This window comes from Schistocerca cancellata, chromosome 3 (assembly GCF_023864275.1).
Source record: "Schistocerca cancellata isolate TAMUIC-IGC-003103 chromosome 3, iqSchCanc2.1, whole genome shotgun sequence".
In the NCBI taxonomy this organism is placed as follows: domain Eukaryota; kingdom Metazoa; phylum Arthropoda; class Insecta; order Orthoptera; family Acrididae; genus Schistocerca; species Schistocerca cancellata.
Window position 1 is genome coordinate 585,172,795 of NC_064628.1, and position 17,425 is coordinate 585,190,219.

The following is a 17,425-nucleotide window of genomic DNA, read 5'->3' on the forward strand; positions in this document are numbered from 1 at the left end:
ATGGCGCTTCATCTGATCAGAATAGCAATAATTAGCATAACAAAGTAAGACAAAGCAAAGATTATGTTCTTTACAGGAAATGCTCAATATATCCACCATCATTCCTCAACAATAGCTGCAGTCGAGGAATAATGTTGTGAACAGCACTGTAAAGCATGTCCGGAGTTATGGTGAGGCATTGGCGTCGGATGTTGTCTTTCAGCATCCCTAGAGATGTCGGTCGATCACGATACACTTGCGACTTCAGGTAACCACAAAGCCAATAATCGCACGGACTGAGGTCTGGGGACCTGGGAGGCCAAGCATGACAAAAGTAGCGGCTGAGCACACGATCATCACCAAACGACGCGCGCAAGAGATCTTTCACGCGTCTAGCAATATGAGGTGTTTTTTTGTTTTTGTTTTTTGGTTTCTAATAAAACTCCATGTCATTCCAAGCATGTGTGTCAATTTGTAACTCTCTATCTACATTATTCCGTGATTTATTACGTTTTCAAATTTATACTGACTTTTTGATCACCCGGTACATGTAGACAACACTGTGGCTTTCACTATGCTAAGATTGTTTTACATTTGTAAAGAGAACTTCAACATCTGTCACTTTAGAGGTCCTTGTCCTCTTTAAACTAGACAAATTCAAGGAGATATTACACTAGTTAAGGGCTAGCATTCAGAAGGAGCATGATTCAAGTTACTGTGTGTCCAGCCAATTTCAGTATTTCCTTGGATTCCTTAAATCGCTCTAGATGAATGCTGGGGTGGTTTCCTAAAATGTTCATGACCGGTTCCACGCCCTATTATCGTCCGGTCTGAGAAAGTTCTCCCTGCCGGTTTCCCTCTTTGCCGATGGAATGTTTGCTGCAGCCCAGCTAGACCTTGAGAGCTGTTTCTCTTGTCGTTATTTTTAAGATAAAACGCAAACATTATCTCAAAACTGCCGAAGCAGGCAGAAACAGGAAAAAATGTACATTATGTTATCCTGTGCACTTACCTCCTCGTTAGGGAGAGGGATAGAAGAAAGATAAAGCAACCCTTGACTCGGTAGACGCCAAATGAAGAAGTCTCACCTTGCTGTCCTCACCGCGACGATCATGGAGCCGGTAAGAAGAGCAGACAAGACAGGCAGGGATGAAGTGGCATTCACAAAATGGCAGTCAAGAGGTGACTTGGGCTCAGATCACCAACCGCAGAATTCCCAGATCTTTTTGTATGATCAAGCAAAACGTAGAGCGGGAAAGATGAGTCATCGAATATTAAGACTAGACGTCCCTCAAAGGAGGGACCATCTGTGAGGCAGGAACCAAAGATATACAGAAGTATTAGTTTTGTCACACGTAGATGAGAAATCGTAGTGATGTGCAGAAAAGAGGGAACACTTTAACAACTATGTGCATCTTGTTTCGCCTTCTCCAAATCTTCGCTGTTTTAGGTTTGGAAACGATTTCAGAAACATAAATAATGGCCAGTAACGGACTACACTGAAGTTTTATATAAACTTGTTTGTACGTTAGAGATGTACAGTAGCACTCGCTAAACAGTTACACTCTGAAGTTGCACCAGTTCGTAATGGACGTGTCCCATATATATGCTGGAATAAATATTTTTACACGCTTGTACTTCTTTCATAGTTCTACTTTAGGTTCCCTGTAACCTTTTTAGTAAGTCATCTTACCACTGTGAATTCAGACCGACCTTAGGGTCGATAACTGCTTTATTTATTACTGTTTTTGAAGGCATATTGCTTTGATAAAATAACAACTCATCTGAAAACTGAGAACAGCTTAAACAGGAGGAAAAAAGCACAGGACATTAGTCTTAAAATTTCTTGTGTAATGCTGAGTTATATTGTGTCATTCTGATATCTATTTCTGCACAGTATCTGAGCCCGGACGCCTGTAGGAAATTGAAATAAAAAATGAAATTGGTTGTCAGTAGAACTAATTCATGATGACCATGTTTGCTGATATGATATTCTAAACTAGTCAGAAGCAATTAACAAATGGTAGGGAGCTAGAGCCGGCCGTGGTGGCCGAGCGGTTCTAGGCGCTACAGCCTGGAACCGCGCGACCGCTACGGTCACAGGTTCAAATCCTGCCTCTGGCATGGATGTGTATGATGTCCTTAGGTTAGTTAGGTTTAAGTAGTTCTAAGTTCTAGGGCACTGATGACCTCAGAAGTTAAGTCCCATAGTGCTCAGAGCCATTTGAACCATTTTTGAGGGAGATAGAATCTGGAAGTGGTAAGATGCTGAGCGTAAAGGAAGGAATCCAGTCATTATATTTATTTACCGCAGAGGCCAAATGAAACATAAACAGAGATGATCAATACTTACTCGCCACAGAGGCCAGGTTTAATATTAACAGTCACGAACAATTAAACTCAGTGGAACGATCAAAATAAAAAGACGTTTAAGTCAAATTTTCCCATAATGGTACAGAGAATTCCTTTTTTTTGTAAACAAAACCAAACCAACACTTTGAACTTTATAAACACTATAAAATAGCCTCAAAGTCACTTACAGCGTGTAAAAAGAGTTTTGGCTACTTGGAAATCAATATTACAAAAGCCATAATGTGCATAAAAGTTAATCATTAAAAAAAACTTTCAAGATAACAGAATATGCAACTTATATGCAGGCGATAAAATAACAAAGTGAACATTCGTAAATCAACAATCACAAGCAGTTATTCACAAGAGCAACAAAGGACAAATCCAAAGTAAATAGAGGAGCTGAAACGCATGGATTAACTAACGCATTGTAACCACTTTGATACCATGCCCCGAATTGTTGCGCATATCACTTCAGATCCTAAAAATACTCAAAGACTCTACATTAAATTTACGTAACATATAGATGGACAGAGAAAATGAGGGAATGTAACTGACTCTGTTTGACCCGCAACTACTTCGGGTTAATAGAGCACTATTTACGTAATTATATAAATTACAACACATTGTCCTAGCTGAGAATGAAAAATACACGGCCCAGTCACATCTACTGAAACGTCCCCTTAGAAAAATTATACATGACTGTGCTTAAACTGACACACAATATTTTTAGCGCAACGCAATCTCACTTTCAAAAATCCCTACAATGGCCCTGACTAACAATAACCTATACCTTTCACAAATCACTTACCTCACAAAAATCTTCATTACTCGAACTACTGCAATACAGCGAGCGCCACTACTGCAGCTAAATAAAAGATTCAAACTACTGAAGGCACTAACTACTGATAGGCATAGTTAGCAAATGAAAGATTTTGATAGAGAACAAACAATGTATTTACCTTAGTAGTGTTCAAAAGTCATAATATATATATATATCAGTTCAAAATATCCAGTCTTACAAATGTACTGTCTCTTATGAACACACGTCCAGATCATCCGCTCTCAAAATTCCGCCATCTCTCTCCCCACATCCACCACTGCTGGCGGCTCACCTCCAACTGCGCAACGCTACGCCATTATTTGCCTCCCGCTCCATTTCCCTATGCACAATTACCAAATTACTACTTTGAATGTCTGTTAATTCATTACACAGTGGTGCTCATAAGCTACGCTCGTCGTCACTATTATTTCTCAGTTTACTTTGGAGCCTAGTGTTACGCCATAATTATCACGTATTTCACACGATAACACAGAAAAGCACAATTTGAAGAGCAAAATAAGAAAACACATTAACATAGCATTGAAAATAATATCTCGTTAATTGTAAGCGCAGCTGCGAAATACTTGGTGCAAATCTACATGCATGCCACAACTGTTTTACTGAACAACAATGAAAAACTACAACTACAAAGCAAATTCTCTCTATAATTACGCGCTAGCAATAAACAATAGCTACACTAATTACAGAAACTGCAAGGAAAAATCAGAAGATTCCAGTGAGGTATGGTTGGCTCTGAGCACTATGGGACTTAACATCTGTGGTCATCAGTCCCCTAGAACTTAGAACTACTTAAACCTAACTAACCTAAGGACATCTCACACATCCATGCCCGAGGCAGGATTCGAACCTGCGACCGTAGCAGTCGCGCGGTTCAGGACTGAGCGCCTAGAACCGCTAGACCACCGCGGCCGGCTCCAGTGAGGTATCCTCGGCTAAGGCATGTCGATATGAAATGTCCTAACTGAGAATGAAAAATACACGGCCCAGTCACATCAACGTGTGATAACCACTCACAGAGGGCAGGTGGCAGTACTAGCAGAGTGTCTGGTGGACACGGGAAACAGTGCGGTCATTGACGTAATGCGAAAATGGAGCAATTTACCTGACGTCCAAAAGCTTTCATTAGCTTTCTGGCCAAGGATGAAAGCTTTTCCGAAACGGCTTAGTTTGTAAACGGTGTGCATGCCGTTGTGGTTAAAGTACACCGTGAATGGCACAATGGCCCTATCCAAAACTGGCGCCGAGGCAGTTGTTGTGCACCGCCGGCCATAAATCAGGGAGTGAGAGGCGGCTGCGGAGATGTGTACAGGCGAATAAACGTGCAACTGTTGAGCTTCTGACTGCCCGGATGAACCAAGGGGCTGCCAGAAATGTCTCTGGAACGCCCATTCAGCGAGCGTTGTGCCTGTTTCATGCATCCTTGCCGAATGGTGTTCATCGGCGACGAAGGCTGGAGTTGCCTAAATGGCGATAAGTGGTGTTTTCAAATAAATCACGTTTTACGTTCCATCGGCGTGAAACGTCTGATAGCAAACACTCAGCATCAGTCATCGGAGGGGTCCAGGCCGAAGGAGGGAGCTTTATGGGCTGCGGAATGTTTTCGTGGCGTTCCCTGGGTGACCTCGTTCTTCTGGAAGGCACAAAGGACCAACACAGCTATGCATATATTCTTGGCGCCCATGTCCACACCTACAGCAGTTTTTTCCCTTCGACACCATGGCATCCAACAGCAGGACAACGCAACGTGTCGCACCTATCTTCGAAGAGCACCAGGATGAGTTTACCATACTCCCTTGGCCAACAAACTCCCGGATTCAAATCGAATCGAGAATCTGTGGAACCACCTTGATCAGGCTGCTCGCCCTATGGATCTACTGAGAAACCTAGCACAGCTGCCCACGGCGCTGGAGTCGGCATGGCTCCACATCCCTTCCGGTATCTTTCATAACGTCATTCTGTCTCTTGCTGCACGTCTCTCAACGGTCTGCGCTGCAAAATGTGGTATTTCAGGATTCTGACAGGTGGTCACTTTAATATGACTGTACAGTGTATGAAATACAGGGTGTTACAAAAAGGTACGGCCAAACTTTCACGAAACATTCCTCACACACAAAGAAAGAAAATATGTTATGTGTACATGCGTCCGGAAACGCTTACTTTCCATGTTAGAGCTCATTTTATTACTTCTCTTCAAATCACATTAATCATGGAATGGAACACACAGCAACAGAACGTACCAGCGTGACTTCAAGCACTTTGTTACAGGAAATGTTCAAAATGTCCTCCCTTAGCGAGGATACATGCATCCACCCTCCGCCGCATCGAATCCCTGATGCGCTCATGCTGCCCTGGAGAACGGCGTATTGTATCACAGCCGTCCACAATACGAGCACGAAGAGTCTCTACATTTGGTACCGGGGTTGCGCAGACAGCAGCTTTCAAATGCCCCCATAAATGAAAGTCAAGAGGGTTGAGGTCAGGAGAGCGTGGAGGCCATGGAATTGGTCCGCCTCTACCAATCCATCGGTCACCGAATCTGTTGTTGAGAAGCGTACGAACATTTCGACTGAAATGTGCAGGAGCTCCATCGTGCATGAACCACATGTTGTGTCGTACTTGTAAAGACACATGTTCTAGCAGCACAGGTAGAGTATCCCGTATGAAACCATGATAACGTGCTCCATTGAGCGTAGGTGGAAGAACATGGGGCCCAATCAAGACATCACCAACAATGCCTGCCCAAACGTTCACCGAAAATCTGTGTTGATGACGTGATTGCACAATTGCGTGCGGATTCTCGTCAGCCCACACATGTTGATTGTGAAAATTTACAATTTGATCACGTTGGAATGAAATCTTATCCGTAAAGAGAAGATTTGCACTGAAATGAGGATTGACACATTGTTGGATGAACCATTCGCAGAAGTGTACCCGTGGAGGCCAATCAGCTGCTGATAGCGCCTGCACACGCTGTACATGGTACGGAAACAACTGGTTCTCCCGTAGCACTCTCCATACAGTGACGTGGTCAACTTTACCTTGTATAGCAGCAACATCTCTGACGCTGACATTGGGGTTATCGTCAACTGCACGAAGAATTGCCTCGTCCATTGCAGGTGTCCTCGTTCTAGGTCTTGCCCAGTCGCGAGTCATAGGCTGGAATGTTCCGTGCTCCCTAAGACGCCGATCAATTGCTTCGAACGTCTTCCTGTCGGGACACCTTCGTTCTGGAAATCTGCCTCGATACAAACGTACCGCGCCACGGCTATTTCCCCGTGCTAATCCGTTACATCAAATGGGCATCTGCCAACTCCGCATTTGTAAACATTGCACTGACTGTAAAACCACGTTCGTGATGAACACTAACCTGTTAATGCTACGTACTGATGTGCTTGATGCTAGTATTGTAGACAATGAGTCGCATGTCAACACAAGCACCGAAGTCAACATTACCTTCCTTCAATTGGGCCAACTGGCGGTGAATCGAGGAAGTACAGTACATACTGACGAAACTAAAATGAGCTGTAACATGGAAATTAAGCGTTTCCGGACATACGTCCACATAACACCCTTTCTTTATTTGTGTGTGAGGAATGTTTCCTGAAAGTTTGGCCGTACCTTTTTGTAACAACCTGTATACATAAACCCAGAGAGTATATGTACCAATAGTGCAGGTAAAGCAAATCTTTCTAGGTCAAGGTTAACAGACAGTAAAACTTTTTTAATGACACCGAAATCCAAAAAAACACACGCCAGTAGTGTAGGTAAAAGTATGTCTGTCAAAACCAAGTAAAGTTGATGTCCTTTTACACTCGAATAAACGCTGATCTCGGGTTTATCATTGGTACCAGGTTGCTGATCCACGTTAAGGGCTTCGATCAAGACTACGCCCAGCAGTGTAAGCCAAATCAGCTTACGGCAAATGAAATTCAGGAGAATACGCACGGGAGCTTCCAAGAACCTCGACCGATACTGTAACGGACACAGGGAATGGTGCTCACAATTATTCCTGCGTCAGGCATAGAAGAATTAAAGGACGGCTTATGTGGCCACGTCCAATAACCAAAGGAGTAAGTAACAGGCCTTGTCTTAGTCCAGAGTACGGGCTGCAACTCATGGGCAGGATCTCTTCTTTAGCAAGCGTAGGTATGCTTCTCAAAGTAAACATCTGCCATCCAGAAGCAGATATCTCCCTCCAAGCAGATAAAAGTCTAGTGTCAGCTACACATGCGTTAAAATCCCAAGCGATGTTCCTCATGATACCACCTACAGAGAAACTGCACCTGGGTAACGAAATCCAAGACGTTCCAAAAGCAAAGGCATCGATACGGTTGTGTGCACAGTTCAAACCATTACTAGAGAAGAAGCCTTACTTTCAGCATACCAAATGTGACACTCTGAGGTAAAACGTTTCAAAAGCTTCTATGGATGCACTCCAGGAAATAAACAGATTTCTATTTTCTCAGAAATGATTTACTTTATTGCTTTTCTCGTTCTCAATTGTTTTGTTGCCCAGATAATAAAATTCATCTACTACTTTTAGCGTCTCGTTCTCTAGTCTAACTCCCTCATCACCACCTTATTTAGTTTGACTGTATTCTCATTATCCTTCTTTATTTTTGTTTATGTTCATCTTATAACCTCTTTCAAAGACACTATCCATTTCATCCAACTGGTCTTCCAAGTTCTTTGCTGACGCTGACAGTATTGCAATGGCATCGAAAACATCAAAATTTTTATCATCTCTGAGTATTAATTCCCCTTTCAGATATTATGTTGGTTTCCTTCACTGCTTTCTCAATGTACAGATTGAATAGTCTCGGGGCAGACCACAGCCCAATTTCACTCCCTTCACAACTACTGCTTCCCATTCATGTTCTTCGACTCTCATAACTGCAGTCTGGTTTCTGCATAAATTGTGAATAAACTTTTGGACACTGCAATTTATCCCTGCTTCCTTCAGAGGTAGTCACGTCAAAATTGTTAAAAATGTCTCTAAATTTACAAACGCTATGAACGTAGACTTGCCGTGTCCACTAACTGCGGACCCGGAACTGATCTTCCTTGAGGTCGCCCTCTATAAATTTTTCCATTCTACTGCAAATAATTCGTCTAGTGTTTTGCAGCCAGGAGTTTTTAAAAAGGTAAAGGAAGTGATAGTTCGATAATATTCACTGCTGTACAGTTCCAGTACAGACCTCGTGGCTGCCGCATCGCGGTCGCGAAGTGGGGCCGAGGCAGTGCCAGATAAGTTTTACAGTTTGACGATAATTTATGGATTTGTAGTTTTAGCTTGACGATGTCCACTATGGACAAACGGTAGATAGTGTTATTCTGAAGAAGGTTGGGTTATCCCGACTGAAACCTAGGCAAATTCTAGGTAAACTGAGGCTTTTCATTATTAAAATTAACATGTCATTCTGACCACTCGCTCCAACAGATTCCGTGCCTGTCCTCTCCACGCTCCATCACCTCCCGATGGCGCTAGTGTCGGGACAGCTGAATGTGTCCGAATCCTCCGACACAAGCAGAGATATGCCAACTCGCATCACGCAGTGGACTCCTGATCTTGAGGAGAGCTGATCAAGTTCCCGTCTGCTCATCCAGATTGAGATTCTAACAATTTCCTTAAATTGTCTCTGTCCGTTTCCAAAGCAAATTGTTTTGTAATAGCCTGGACGCGGACAGTTGGCGGGTGGCAGAGAGCGCCGAGGTGGTAGAGCCGGGAGGCTGGGTGCGAGCGCCGGCGCAAGCGCGCGCGGTCGGCGCTGACCGCGGGCCGGCCGGCAGGTGCGCACCTGCCGCAGAGTCGACGACCCTGCGCGCCGAGCGGCGACCCCGCGGCCAGCGGCAGCGGCAGCGCGCACCACGCAGCCCCCCGCGGCGCCCGGGCCCAAGGATGGCGCCTCCAGCGGCGGCCCTCACCCTCCTAGGCAGCCAGACGGACGTTAACCGTAAACTAGCCGTTCCTCACGAACCCAGTGTAATTATCACTACGGATTCAGTGTCACTACCATTCACAGCTATCGATCCGCCTTCTTACTGGTCTCCCCGGCTTTCCTCATCTATGTCTACCTCTAAATGACTTCTCCGCAACTGAGTTAAGTGGAGTGACTGGCTGAGGTTTCACCGAATAGTTTCGTATTCGGAGGAGAAAGCTTGTGACTAAATTTTCCTGAGAAGATCCTTCCGCAACGAAAAATGATATTGTTTTAATGATTGTCATTTCAGTTCGTGTATTATATCCGTGGTTATTTACAATTTGTACAGAAGCATATGGCAGCTATAAAAGCCGAGGGACATGAAAGGGAAGCAGTGGTTGGGAAGGGAGTGAGACAGGGTTGTAGCCTCTCCCCGATGCTATTCAATCTGTATATTGAGCAAGCAGTAAAGGAAACAAAAGAAAAGTTCGGAGTAGGCATTAAAATCCATGGAGAAGAAATAAAAACTTTGAGGTTCGCCGATGACATTCTAATTCTGTCAGAGACAGCAAAGGACTTGGAAGAACAGTTGAACGGAATGGACAGTGTCTTGAAAGGAGGATATAAGATGAACATCAATGAAAACTAAACGAGGATAATGGAATGTAGTCGAATTAAATCGGGTAATGCCGGGGAAATTAGATTAGGAAATGAGAAACTTAAAGTAGTAAAAGAGGTTTGTTATTTGGGGAGCAAAACAACTGATGATGGTCGAAGTAGAGAGGATATAAAATGTAGACTGGCAATGGCAAGGAAAGCGTTTCTGAAGAAGAGAAATTTGTTAACATCGAGTATTGATTTAAGTGTCAGGAAGTCGTTTCTGGGAGTATTTGTATGGAGTGTAGCCATGTATGCAAGTGAAACATGGACGATAAATAGTTTAGACAATAAGAAAATAGAAGCTTTCGAAATGTGGTGTTACAGAAGAATGTTGAAGATTAGATGGGTAGATCACATAACTAATGAGGAGGTATTGAGTAGAATTGGGTAGAAGAGGAGTTTGTGGCACAACTTGACTAGAAGAAGGGATCGGTTGGTAGGACATGTTCTGAGGCATCGAGGGATCACCAATTTAGTACTGGAGGGCAGCGTGGAGGGTAAAAATCGTAGAGGGAGACCAAGAGATGAATACACTAAGCAGATTCAGAAGGATGTAGGTTGTAGTAGGTACTAGGAGATCAAGGAGCTTGCATAGGATGGAGTAGCATGGAGAGCTGCATCAAACCAGTCTCAGGACTGAAGACCACAACATCAACATCCGTGGCAATCTCTGCCCTGCTTAGAGATAATTGAAAACGAGCTACCCTTCCTGACATGTTCCTCATCCCATCTCATGTCGATCCCGCACCGCCCAGCAGTACTCCAGAACAGTACAGACTAGCCAGTCTCTCTAGTAGACTTGTTGCATCTTCTGAGTGTTCTGCCAATAAAACGTAGTCTTTGGTTTACCTTCGCCACAACATTACCTGTGCGATCATTCCATCGTCAGTTGTTCGTAACTGTTAACTGCTATGTATTTAGTTGAACTGACAGCCTCTTCTGTCATTTATCAGGTAGCCGAAATTCGGCGAATTCCTTTTAGCACACTTTTCATTATTTACAATCCACTGTCACTTGTCTAACTTATTTTGCATTTGGTTTTGATCGTCTGACCACTTTACAGGACCGTAAATCACAGCGTCATCTGCAAACAGTTTAAGACGTTTGGTCAGATTGTCTTATAGATCGTTTATATAGATCACGAATAGCACAGGGCCTATAACACTTCCCTGGGGAACGCCAGACATCTGTTTCACTCGATGACTTTCCGTCAGTTACCACGAACTGTGAGCTTTGTGACAGGAAATCACGTGTCCAGTCGCACAACTGAGACGATACTCCGTAGCACGCAATTTGATTAGAAGTCGCTTGTGAGAAACAGTGTCAAAAGCCTTCCGGAAATCTGAAATATGAAATCAGTTTGAGATCCGCTGTACGTAGCACTCATTATTTCATGTCAATAAAAAGCTGCAGCTATGTTTGCCAAGATCTATATATTCTGAGCCCATGTTCATTTGTCGATAAATAGTCTGTTTCGAGGTAATTCGTTATATTCGAACACAGTATAGGTCGCAAAAACATTTCGCCTGTAACTCAACAATCCATAATGAAGAAATTCTCTAGTGACAGAAACTAAACTAAACTCCGCCCGAACAGACCATGAAGGCCCAACGGTACCGACCGACCGGCCGCCGTGTCATCCTCAGTCCACAGGCGTCGCTGGATGCGGATATGGAGGGGCTTGTGGTCTGCACACCGCTCTCCCGGCCGATGTCAGTCTACGAGACCGGAGCCGCTACTTCTCAGTCAAGTAGCTCCTCAGTTTGTCTCACAAGGGCTGAGTGCACCCCGCTTGCCAACAGCGCTCGGCAGACCGGACGGTCACGTACCTAAGTGCCAGCTAGCCCAAGCCGACAGAGCTTGACTTCACTGACCTGACGGGAACTGACGTTACCACTGTGGCAAGGCCGTCGGCTCACTAGTGACACAGTGTTTTGATTTAGTGATGTCTACTTATTTTATTTTGTCATATGACAACACAGCACTCACATCCAGAGGAATCACTCCAATACCGTGTAACACTTTTTCGACATTTGAAAATGGCCCATTTCGGCGAGGAAGAGGAATGGCATGCCCAGCTGAAGTCATTGTTTGTTGATTGCTAAATTGCGCGGATAATGATTGTAAAGTTTCACTCGGTTTCCAAATAATTCCAGACATTCTCTTTGAGATTAAAATCGTGTGACGTAACGGGCCAGTCAGGGGCGGCAGTATCCCCGAACATTGGTCAAACAAGCAACATATACGTGGAGTCTTGTGAATGCGGCTGTTGAATTGTTGGAAGAAGGGAGTCTGTACATCGTCGTTCATATTCCTAGTGATCATAATAAGCTGTTGAACCGCAGTACTAGCTTCCAGTTAGCTACATCCAGTTTCTGTACTCTTTTGTCCGTTGAAGAGACAGATTAATGCGCGGCTGTGCACAGTAGCCTTTAGCGAGGTAGCCTGCGAGTGTCTTCGATCACCGAAAGCAGTTCTTCCCGTCGGGTTAGCTGTCTCCGGTCGCTGTCGATTACGTCTTACGCCGTGTTAGATGGCTGCTAGTGATACACCGTTCCACATACAAACGTTTTGCAGTCTCTACTGATACATCAGCAAAACTTGATACATCGTCCACGGTGTCGTCTTGGACACGTCCGAAGGCGATAACTGCTTTCTACCAGTCTGTCACGTGTATACGCTGACCCATCTTAATGCGGTCATTTCACACAACCACTTAGGTCAGACACGGAGGGTCACATGGCGGCCTGATACGACTTTCAGTCGATCTATATCGTACCAAAGCGACCAGTTTACTCTTTCAAGGAATGACTAATATTTTGTGACTAATAATTTTGTGCACCTCCAGTCCTGATCGCAAATAATTATCTGTATGATTACTTTCGAGCTGTTGAGGCCTTCAGACGATTGCACCATTAGTGCTGTTACAAATGAGAAATTAGATTAGTTGATAAATGATATTCGTGGCATAAGCCGGTAGTGCAGAGATACTCTTGGATGTGGAACATGTCAGAATAGCCCAATATAAAATACATATATCCAGAAGTTTAACATGCTTACATCTAATGTTCATTCCAAAGATCCATTGTAAAACTGTCCTCAAGGATATTTAAAAAGTAAAAATTAAAATATTTTTGATTGAGAAAGTTACATGTACGCAGTGTCATGACCAAACAATGAAGTGTTGTCAGAAAAAAAAAACATGTAAGTATGAATATTAGGAACTTAGGTAGAGACGTATAGTGCAAGCCGCTTTCTTCAGTTCATTAAGAGGTCGTACTCATTGACAAAACCGCTGATTTCACGCTGAATGATTGCGAATTGGAGGTAAAAGGCGATGCTGTCACGTACAATCTGTAAGCAAACTGCATCAAATCCCATCTATAGAGGCCCTCAAACGTCAAGCAAGAGAGAGTTCTAGACACAGGAGAGATCTAGCCTGTACACTAAGAAGGACTTTGAAGGCTCGCCTGCATGTGTCTCTGGACTAGGTTATTCCATCGTACATTTGTCTACATGTACCTACGTCTACATGTCACTTCCACTGTGACTTGTACTTGAACCAAAGGGTTCAATTAGGGCAATAGATTCAGGCACATCCATGGTTCGCGGTCTGTAGTGCCACAAATTACAGCGTATATCCCAATAGTTATAAAGTGAGAGGCCGGGGTGGTCACTTCTGGTAACTGGTAGAAGAACGTAGTATGCGTATCTGTGTCTTATAAGCTAACGTCTGTGTTGTTCTGCTAGTTAATTGTACACACGTAAGAAATAATAAAAAGCGGACCAGTGAACCAACTCAGGGTCTCATTTCCTTATCAAATGGTTCTGAGCACTATGGGACTCAACTGCTGAGGTCATTAGTCCCCTAGAACTTAGAACTAGTTAAACCTAACTAACCTAAGGACATCACAAACATCCATGCCCGAGGCAGGATTCGAACCTGCGACCGTAGCGGTCTTGCGGTTCCAGACTGCAGCGCCTTTAACCGCACGGATTTCCTTATCATCACCATGTATGTAAGTATGTATGTATTGAACCGGGGACCTAGAAACGACGGAGAGGCTTCGTCCCGCCTCAGCCCTCAGTGGTTCACAACCCCACAACGGGCCACAACAGTCCACCCACCACACCGCCGCCCCACACCGAACTCAGGGTTACTATGAGGTTCGGCCCCCAGTGGAGATATGCTGAAGTTGCCAATAATAAGTATGTATTATACACACTTCAACCAAGAATCATATCGATGTAAGAGAAGAAGTTGGTCATCAAACAGCTCTTAATGCTCCTCTTCATCTGTATTTAGCTTGTAATTGAACCGTCTAGATAGTTGGAAAGCTGTCGAAAACGAGAGTTCCTGAACAATGGACATCTTTTAGTACTAAAGAAACACCGTTAAGTCTAAGTGCAAAATGTTCTTATTCCTAGTACTGAATAAATGAACTGAGTAGCTGATTTCAGAAAAAAAGAATAGTATTTAGAATGAATTTTATTAAACAATAAATATACTGAGATGCGGTCTAGTACACCAGTTTCTCTGAGATATTTGCCCAGTAGTTATTGAATTCATAACGCAAAGAATTCGCATTGTACACGTTATGAACTACGACTTAGCATCACTGAAAATGAGTGATATGAGAGTACGGGAAAATCAACGTAAAAATATACTTTGTAGGATATCTTTGTGGGTGATACTGAAGAGCACATGTCAGGTATGTAACATAACTGAAAGGAAATACCAGGTCTGGCCTCTGACTATTCTAACATAGAAAAATCTCCGAACATCACTATAGTCTCCACATCGGATAGTACTTCGTACTGCTATTTGACCTTCGTTTGGCTATTGCATTTGAGAATGGAGCGTATGCAAAATATATGCTTCCGTATGAGCCCTAATTTGTATCTTGTTATTATAGTTCATACCTGAAACATTCTAAGGAGGCATTAGTCGTTTACCAGTCTGCTATTTTGTTGAAAACTCACATGATGCGACCGTGACTGTGTGAAAATACGGGTTAATTCTTACCATAAAATAAAAACAGCAACTAGCTACCGTTATAAAGTTATTTATTCGGACTAAGTAGTCCCATTACCGGTTTTTAAGGGACAAGTTGCCGCGCGGGATAGCCGCGCGGCCGTTGGCTCCTTGCAACGGTTCGCGCGCGGCTGCCCCAGTCGGAGGTTTGAGTCCTCCCTCAGGCATGAATGTGTGTGTTGTCCTTAGTTAGTTTAAGTTAGATTAAGTAGTGTGTAAGCCTAGGGACCGATGACCTCAGCAGCTTGGTCCCATAGGAACTTACCACCACAAAACGGACAAGTTCATCTTCAGATAGTTCTTCACGTTTAAAACAACGACATTCTGCTCATGTGATGTTCACTGGTTGTGGCGAAGATTCCTTGTGGTGGTGGTGCACTGCAACAATAAAGGGGACCATTTTATTGTAAATGGACCTGTCAATGAAATACAATAACATAAACAACTTCCTAAAATAACCAGTAAATTGTTTTATGTTATTTACATCGTACCTTCTACGTCCTTTCATTGTACAGTTGACTGTTTCTGAAGTAAGGCAAATTTCGCCGAATTTAGAGAAGATTTAAGTATTTCCTGAACTTCGAGCAAACAAAAAATGTAGAACACGAATTCAAAGAATCCAATGTAACTTATGTGAGCATCTCCCCCAACATCATCTTTCTGTCTAATATGATCTTCTCAAAGCTAGAAAACACGCATCTAAATTCCGAGAATTTTCTCATTAAATCCATCCGACACGTATCCCGAATACAAAATGAGATATTTCATCCTTTATAACAGGTGATAGCCTAGACGCTTTGTCTCATGCATGTAGCAAAGCGCCTATAGATCCACGACGCAGACACTCCCACTGTGGGAAACAGCAGTTCTGACAGTACTCAACATTCGGCTGAATTGTTGGTATCGTCAACAAAGCGGCATATCATTACCGTTGTTTTCCATGTTACCGCACCTTTGTTTCAAACGTATCTTCGCTGTGCTGTGGCGGAACTATCTTCAAAAGGACCGCCGGACCGCTACTCGGTGGGAAGACCGACTCGGGTATTTACATTTAACATCTGCTGACCCGCCATCGTATTATTGCGCATCGCTGCCGCTGCACGCTCTTTTAATGAGTCTGCAGAGTTGCTGTTTCACCACACGGGCATCAGATAGTGATTTAAGCGCCGTTTCTGCCTTCGTTCATACATAGTAATGCGTAATTAAATTAGAAATGCTAAACAGGTGCACACTGATAGACGACTGTGGCCGGGACACCTGGATGGGCGTTGAAACTTTGATTCGCCCCCTGTTTCGTCGCCGCCTTGCTTCCTTTTTTTTTTCTTACGCTTTTTTTTTGTGGCCGACTGAATGATATGCAGCCGCTGGGAGCGACCGCGAAGCATTATGCTAATGACTCTGGTGAATGAGCGACGCTGACAGCGAGGCGTAAATATTGATTTTTATAAGTGCTCCCAGAAGGTTTATTTCTAAGTATAGCCAGCGAACACGGAAGAACGTCCGCCATGTTTACACGTTATTTCGTATTAGGTTGGTGAAACTGCGAAGGAAAGGAACAGATAATGCAAGGTTCTTATCACAAACAATTTTTCAGAATTTTGCATAGAGCATTTTTTACCCTGGTAATATCGATGTCCATAGGGCTTTTACGCTGCGAGAAGAGGTAGTGACAAAGCAGAAATAAAAAACACATCATTAACTCATTTAATATGTCTGTCGAATTATGTGCAACATAGGAAGGAGATCAAGTAATGTAATAGCTACTAGATAGATACATTGAAACTGAAACTAGTAATTTTACACTAACGCAGAAAATTTGAAAGTAAAGAAAAGGCCGTGAAAGCAGAAATGAAGACGGGGTAGTCGAAAACACATGAAAATATGATACACGGTCATGGACTGTGCGGCTGGTCCCGGCGGAGGTTCGAGTCCTCCCTCGGGCATGGGTGTGTGTGTTTGTCCTTAGGATAGTTTAGGTTAAGTAGGTGTTAGCTTAGGGACTGATGACCTTAGCAGTTAAGTCCCCTAAGATTTCACACACATTTGAACATATATGATATACACGTACTACTTCATACATTTCCTTCGTACTCATCAGGGTAACTGCTTCAAAACAAAATATCTACATCACGACTGAGAAACTCCAAAAATCAGAGAATCTCAATTGTAGTGTGTAAGATCTGCTCTGTCTTATTTTCCATTGGACTGCCGCAACAACCCAACAGGCTGTGTTGACGATAAAAGAAGCTCCACCTCTAACAGTAACTACTCTGCACTAGCCCTCGCTATTAACGACTCCCACCAGCTTCCACGATCATTCAGTGCAGGCGCGGACAAGACACAATTTTTACGGAAAAGCTTCCGCCATTGTAGTATCACTTAATCCACAATAGGTGTAACTCCCTGCAAGACACGGTTCCCGGGACTGTTATAGTATACTAGAATCTGGTTACATCCCGAGTTATTTAGACGGTGACCTACAGGAAGTAGTCATTTCGCAATCGACGTCCACCTCTGTCTTCAGTGTCAGCTAATGTTACTTTGGCATAAGTATTACCGCACTACGGCCCGAAAGCCGGTGTTCATCGCTGTTTGCAGGTCGCGTAAGATCAGATCTTTTACCGACGCAACCAATGA